The following is an 8,165-nucleotide window of genomic DNA, read 5'->3' as shown; positions in this document are numbered from 1 at the left end:
ATTGGAGCACCGGACTGAAATCTCAAGGTCCAAATCAGGAGCAGAAGGAGAGAGAGCACAAGCAAGGAACTCAGGACCGCGAGGGGTGCACCCATACACTGAGACAATGGGGATGTTCTATCAGGAACTCACCAAGGCCAGCTGGCCTAGGTCTGAAAAAGCCTGGGTCAAAACTGGTCTCGATGAACATAGCGGACAAGGAGGACTACTGAGACCTCAAGAACAATGGCAAGGGTTTTTGATTCTACTGGACCTATTGGTTTCGTGGGAGCCTAGGCAGTTTCGTGGATGCTCACCTTACTAGACCTGGATGGAGGTGGGTGGTCCTTGGACTTCCCACAGGGCAGAGAACCCTGATTGCTTTTTGGGCTGATGAGGGAGGGGGACTTGATTGGGGGAGGGGGAGGGAAAGGGGAGGCAGTGGTGGGGAAGAGACAGAAATCTTTAATAGATAAATAAATAAATTAAAAAAAGAAAGTCAAAAATATATATGGAAAATCTGGTGACATAGCAGATCCATTTGTTAAATTATTAAGCAAAATATTTTCCAAGTGTCCTGCTAAGTTGCTGATTATGTTTGCTATAAAATATTGCAATACCAAGAAAGACACATCAATATCTGTGAGGACCAAAATAAAAGTAATTTAAATGAGATAAATTTATAGAAGTATTTACATTTTGATATGTTGCTCATTGTGAATTTTATGCATTCATTTTTATTTCTGTCATATAATATTAAGGTAGTGTTTGTCTTGGTTTGAGTTCTTCACCTAGCTTTTAATTTGATGCCTGTGATGAGGGACAATTCATTCTAGTCCAAGGCAAGAAGGAATAAATAGGCTTTAATACATCTAACCCAGACAACCTCTAGTACAAGGACAGGTGCTCCTACACATTGAAGGAGATGGATTCCTCAAACCATATTGTGTATACTTCTCCTCAGCGGAAGTAGTTTGGAAGAGAACTAACTGTGACAGATGGACATCACCAGCCAGTAACGTTTTGGGGGAGTTTATGGAATAATTCATAGGGAGGACTGAGACTTCAAAAACATATGTACTGGAGATGGGTTTGAGGGCAATAGAATGCGATTTCTCTATTTTTAGGTCCTGCCATCATGCAATGTCTTTTCCATCATGGTGGGCTCTTTCCTCCTGGATGAGAAGCAAGACAAACCCTTCCTGCCCTGGAAGTTTCTTGTCCTGGTGATAATTTAAAAACTAGCAGCAAAGTAACTAACAGAATACTCTATCAGTGGCATGGCAGTTTATTAAGAACACATTCCTCTGGTTATGAGCAGAACACCTTCAGGTTGACACTTAGGAGGATCGCTTTAATCCCAAAAGAGAAGTGGGTAGGGAGGTTGTTTATTTATTTGTTTGTTTCTTTTATTTTTCTTTTGTTTTTACACAGTTTAAGGTGTATTCTTATATTTTTGGTTGTGAGCTTATCCTTTAACAGTTAGGTCATATCTCCAGCCTCTCTGCCATGTGGTGGCAGGGGTGAGGGAAAGATCCTCCTCCCTTGCTACCTGGAGCAGGTGAGAGAGCTGGCCCCAGGTAACTAGTGGGAGAACGAGCTTTGCCCTTAACCATCTGTAACACATAGAAGAACAGTCCCTGCACCCCGCTAGGACAGCACACTAGAATGAAATCTGTTGTTTTCCCAGGGCCTGTGCTTGAACCAGCTCTGAGGGCATGCAAGCAGATGAGCTGACAGCCCACCCTCAGCAATTCAGAGAGTACACCCTGTACCTTTCCTGGGCAAGATTGTGGAACTGACTGTAGCGGTAAGAGTGTTGGTGAACTGGACTGGGGAGCCTGAAAACAAGAAAGCTGGACCTTCTGCTTGCTGCAGGCTGCTGAGTGGGTTGGCAGAGGCATTCCTGGAGAATTCACCCAAGTGATGATGATGGGGGAAAGCTGGTGGCATGAATGGCTAAGCTACATCCAGGCCCAGAACAAGCACTATGAGCTGGCCCATCCAGCATTCACTTGTCTATGAACTGTTGGAACATGTGAAGGAGACAAAAATACAGATCCAAAACTATTAGATCCCCACGACAAAGTATAAATATCATTATCAATTGATAATGAAAAAATATTCATTCATAATGAATATTCATTATCAATGATGTAGCAGCCCTTGAACCACAACAATGACTAATGGCTATGGACACTTGCAAATGAAGAGGAAAGGACTGAAAGGTAAACTGCATGACACACTGGGCGACACTACAGCTTCCACAATGAGATTTTTTCTCAATTTTAGTTTGTTTTTGTTTTCATTTGTCCTGTTTTGTATAGTCGTATATTATTTGTATTTTGATAAATAAATCTTGCCTGGAAACCGGAGGCAAAGCTAAAGCCACTAAAAGTCAGGTGATGCTAACACACGCCTTTAATCCCAGGGGTTCAAGGCCACCATTAGATAAACAAGATCAGTGCAGAAGTAAATCTAGGTGATGGAGGCCTGCATCTTTAATTCCAGCACTAGGGATTCATATGCCCTTAATTTCAGCACTAGTGGGAATATAAAATGAGAGGAGAGAATATCTGTTTTAGTTTGTGGTCACCCAGTCTTGGTAGAAATAAGACTTCTCTCTAGTGGCTTGCCTGCTTTGCTTTTCTGATTTTGGATTGAGCCCCAATCTGTCTATGGATTTTCATAATTCATGCAACAGTTTTATTTGTTTGCTTTGTCTGGTGTTAACGTCCATCATTTAGTATTCCAAGGATCATCTCTTTCCATGGGACGTTAATTCAAGTGAAAAGGACCTAACATTCCTGAGATCTTAAGACACTGCTAAAGTTGAACAAAATTTGTCACTGAGAGCATATATTACTCCTGAAGAGGACCAAGTTCACTACCTAACACTCACATTGGGTGGCTTACAGTTACCTATAACTCCAATTCCAGAAGAACTAACACCTCTCCTTCCATTGTGTAACCACACTCATATGTCCATATTCACAAAGCAAAACATACATACACAGAACAGCTTTTTCTCTTGCCAAAGTTCCAAATACTTTCACAATCCTCACCAAACCAATAGGGTTTCATTTGCCTCTGTGATATACTATGAACTTGATACCAATTAGTTTGCTCTTATTACTGTGATGAGCACTATAAAGACAAGAATCCTGGGAAAGGAAAATGTTTATTTGTTTTATAGGTCACAGTACATCAAAAAGGAAAGCTAAGGCAGGCACTAAAGTCATGGACCTGGAGGTAAGAACTGAAGCAAAAGCCATGGGAAAACATGGCAGAACATGCCCACAACTGTCATTTAGAAAACCCCTCCGCAGACTTATTTATAAGCCATTCTGATTCTATTATTACTTTGACCTCATTTGTAAACAAAAACCACTCGCAAAATTCTACCTCTGCAACAATGGATTAAATTGAAATGTTACTAGCAAATTTTAGAGCATATGGGGAGGAGGCAAAGCTGTAATTGAATGCTTGCATATGGATGAAAAAATTAATTAAAACTGCAGTAGTGTGTCGTTAAAATCTCTCTTACATGCTAAATCACTGAGACTGTTCCAAAGGTAGCTGAAGGTAAGACATCTTTACTGATCCTTAGCTTTTTAATGCCACACACAAAGAAGACTTATTTTGCTTCTTTCTCTGTTTGAATTTTTCTATAGCTCATTAAACACTCTAGCTGCCTGCATAAACATTGCTTAGATTATTTTTAAGTATATATGATCCACACAGACGGCTTGCTTCAAAAATCTCTCATGATAAATTGCATAGTAAGTTCTGGATTCCCTCTTATTTTTTTCAATGATTTCTTGCCAGTTTATCATAATGAGGATCTGTGAAGCTCCAAATTCATAGGGGAGAGGGAGCTAAACAAAACTAATTACAAATGAAAATATTTAGACATTGACTCAGCTCAGAAAATCTACAGTCATATTAAGATTATGGGAACAAAGAAATTCATTCATGGAAACTTAAGTGAATCTGCCACTACAAAGACTCATTAGACAGGTATGTCTGAGAAGGCGGTAACCAGAACAAAAAAAAAAAAAAAAAAAAAAAAAAAAAAAAAAAAAAAAAAAAAAAAAAAAAAAAAAAAAAAAAAACAGTTCAAATTTCTCAGGGGAAGCCCTTATAATTTAAAGCTTAGGGGCCTGAGTTCACATTTTTTTTCAAGACTATTGACTGAAAGGTCAATATGCTGAAAATAATTACAACATATTGCAATACGTTATTCCAATGTTAACCAAGTTTTTATTTGATTAAGCAAAAACAAGTAGAGATTTTTCTTTTGTGCAATTTCCAAATAGAATAAATGGTTGCACATTATGTGGGAGGAAAAAGAAGAATGAATATTAATTCCAATATCAACTTCAGGGAATACTTCTCAAATATCTAGACTGGAGGAGTCAAGAATACTGGCAGGAATTGTGAAAAATATGTCTATTTCCTAAGGTACAATGAAAAAAATACACTAATTAAAGTAAAAGAGGCAAGCAAACAAAAACAGTAGTAAAGCATGAAATGAATATAGTTCCATTGTTATTCAAATAATACATTTCCTGATAAATGTTTGAAAAGCCAATGTTTATCATAAACTCAATTCCTCTTATTTTCTTTCATTTTTTTCATTGTCTGTTCCAGTCAGACATCTGATTACAGATGGCAAATAGTAAAGAAAATCAACTTCTATTATTATTTTTTAATTCTAAGTTATTTTTTTTTTTTTGCTGGCTACTTACAAGAGACATCGTGTGTCTGTTTTTCATCTACTGATAAGATATCCTTCCCTTACTTTTTGCAGACACCCCTCATACCTGAGCAGTTTACTTCATAAATCCTGTTGCCTCTGATTCAGTCGTCCATTAAGAAAGGATAAATTACAATATGAGCATCACTATTACAAATTCCTTTTCAAAATAACTTTTCATTTCTTACTTAGAAGGAAGCTGTGTTCAGGAAAAACACAGTAATTTTGCCTCTTGATACTTTTATTATGTCTGATGAGGGCAAGTTTGTAAATCAAAAATGTGGTTTCTGCTTTTAAATTTTAACAAAAAAAATCAGGCAAGAGAAGATAATTAAATACAACATCCTGCTACTCTAGTTTTTAATCACTCATCCATGTTCTCATATCTGTATTTGTTTAGGTGTTCTTCTACAAGGCTGAGAACTCCTGCAATTTAAACCCTTTTCCTTTTCAGAGTCTTTTGCAAACAGCCATTCATTATAGCTACACATGTAGTCAGTTAATTACTTGAGATCTCCCAGGGGCTTCCTGATTTATGATGATTAACAATCCTTCGGTTTACTCCAACCTAGAAGGTGACTTATGCCTGGATATGCCAGCGATGAGTCAATGAGCTGTTCTCCTTCCCTTAATAGTCTAGAGATAAAACACTCTGATCAAAAGCAAGTTTTTGAGGAAAGGGTTGATTTGGCTAACACTTCTAGGGAGATGATTAAGGGAAGTGAGTTCATGAACTCTAACAGAAACTTGAAACAGAAGCTTGGGAGGAATGCTGCTTGTTAGCTTGATCACAGCATATACTTAGCCGACTTTCCAGGGTAGTAGTTGTAATTGGAGGAGGAAGGAGAATTACTAGTAGTATTCATTTTATATTTTGAGATTAAAATATAATTATATCATTTCCTTTCCCTTTAATTCCTCAAGCTCCCCATATACACTTTCTTGCTCTATTTCACTAATAGTTGCTGCATATATGCGCGCGCATGTGTGTGTGTGTGTGTGTGTGTGTGTGTGTGTGTGTGTGAATATTTAGAAAGTTTAGGACTATACACAGAGTAGAGAGTCAGGCGTCAGGCATGTCACTGGGCTAGGGCCTAGAGAAAGGTATATAGGTTCTGGTTTGGTAGAAAGTTTGGATATGATGGATATAGGGCCTGAAGTTAAGAAAGAGTTAGGTGAGATCTTGGCAGCAGCCTAGAGATGGTCTGAGATGCCAGCATGTGTGACCAGACCAAGTCACTGCTCTGGATATGGAACATAGGATAAATCTGGGCATTGCAGGAGGTGTATGGAGAAGACCATACAGACTCATGGGTCTAGACATTGGAGATTGATGTGCAGGTTCTGACTCTAATTTCTTTATACTGCCTATGATTACCTACCTAAGAATTGTGTTGCCCACAGTGGGTTGGATACCCTTTACTAATTAAAATTGTAGGCAATCCCCTATAGACATATCCATAGGCCAATCACCCTATAGTCAGACTGATGATTTCCTTAAATATCACCATAAAACCTTTGTCCAACAACAGATGGAAACAGAGGTAGAGACCCACATCGTAGTACTGAACTGAGATCCTGAGATCCAGCTGAGGAGTGGAAGGAATAAAAATATGAGCAAAGAGGTCAGGACCATGAAGGGTTCATCCACTGAAACAGTTTACCTGAGCTAATGGGAGCTTACCAACTCCAGCCTGGACTGGGAAGGAACAAGCATAGGACCAAACTAGTCCCTCTGAATGTGGTTGACAGTTGTATGGCTACGGCAGACTGAGGGGCCACTGGCAGGCAGTGGCACTGGGATTTATCCCTACTGTATGTACTGGCTTTTTGGGAACCTGTTTTCTTTGGATGTATACCTTGCTCAGCATAGACGTAGTAGGGAGAGCCTTGAAACTTCCACAAAGCAACGTGCCTTACCCTCTCTTAGGATTAGATGGGGTGGGATGGGAGGGTGTGTGGAGGGGATGGGAAGAGGCAAAGTAGTGGGAATTTGGATGTGTATTTTTTCTTAAAAAAAAATCTAATAAATTTTAGGAAACATAAAAAAACCCCAAGTTAAAAAAAAAGAGAAAATTCCCTGCATGTTCATGATACATGCAATAATTACCTTTTGGAGACTGAGGCAGGAAGGACCTGAGATTTCAAGGTGGCATCAGTTATATAATAAAATCTGTATAAATATGAACACAGTTTGCGAAATGTATCTCTGCTTCTATTATTTGCAAGTGATGAGGTCTTATTGGCATATTTAAGAACACATAGAAATATGATATTTGTAGATTAGTTGGTGTTTATATAATATAATTAATAAATTCCCCCACCTCTTTTATTCTAATAAGGGCTTACTGGGTAGAACACTTACCCCAATTACAGAAGTGAGACTTACACATGGCCTCCGTTTCATTGATAAAATAGACCTAAATGTTCAAAACGAATAATTTAAACTTCTTGTACTCTCTTATTAAGTAGAATAAACTTATGAATCACACACAGGCCTTATTATTCTTTCCTCTACCAGGTCCATTGTCTATAACTCTCAATGCAGGAGCCACTCATCTGAAGAATCTCTCCTGAAAACAAACCATTCTCAAAACAAGCTATTCTCTATACTGTTTAATCCTGTTCCTTTCGGTCAGCTCATATCCTCACTCTGACCCTTTCTGGCTCTGTTTATATGAACCACAAGCAAAATACTCAAAATCCTTGTGAAAATCCCTTGAGAAATTCTCACACTTCCAGTCCTGATGTTCTTTCAAGTGCAGTCATTACCACACTTCAGTGAGAACAGTAAGTCCATTTTAGATAAATTGCCTCTTCCTTGGGAGTTCAGCTCATGTATAATTGGCACGAATGGGCAAGAAAAAGAAAAGATTTGGACAAGTTCACCCCCTTGAATCTTCACTGATATTTATAAAATAGGACAAGTAGTCTAAGAAATATTGAGAAAGCTACCCCTCAACTGGTGATGTCTATATTGAAAGGGAAGGACATGTCAATTTTTACATGAAAAAAAAAATTTGGTTGCCCAAAAAGGAAAAAACGAGGACCTGGGAAGTATTAGAAAGTATTTATTGCTAAAGACTTACTGGTATTTCCACTACGCGACACAGCAATTGATCCTCATGGGAATTCAGTAGTGTGGCTGAGTACAAGGTGAGCTTGAAAAGTCAAGAGACTAGGATTCAAATTTAAATATGTTCACCAAATATATCATAAAACTATTCTAGTAAAGATAATAATTTTCATAGTATTCTTCTTCTTGAGGAATAGAGTTCAAAACATTATTAAGACATCAATTTTCATAACATTTTATGCTACAGTAATTCTTAAAACTCATATTTATCTTAGAAATGTTTTAACATGGATGTTAAATACACATATGTATGAACTTAGGACTTGAACTCAGGCTCACTGGCCCTGTCAT

The sequence above is a fragment of the Alexandromys fortis genome, unplaced genomic scaffold (genome assembly GCF_014885135.2).
Source record: "Alexandromys fortis isolate MF-2015 unplaced genomic scaffold, M_Fortis_MF-2015_v1.1 scaffold_105, whole genome shotgun sequence".
In the NCBI taxonomy this organism is placed as follows: Eukaryota; Metazoa; Chordata; class Mammalia; order Rodentia; family Cricetidae; genus Alexandromys; species Alexandromys fortis.
The sequence above is the reverse complement of the archived record's forward strand: the minus strand, read 5'-3'. Positions refer to the sequence as shown.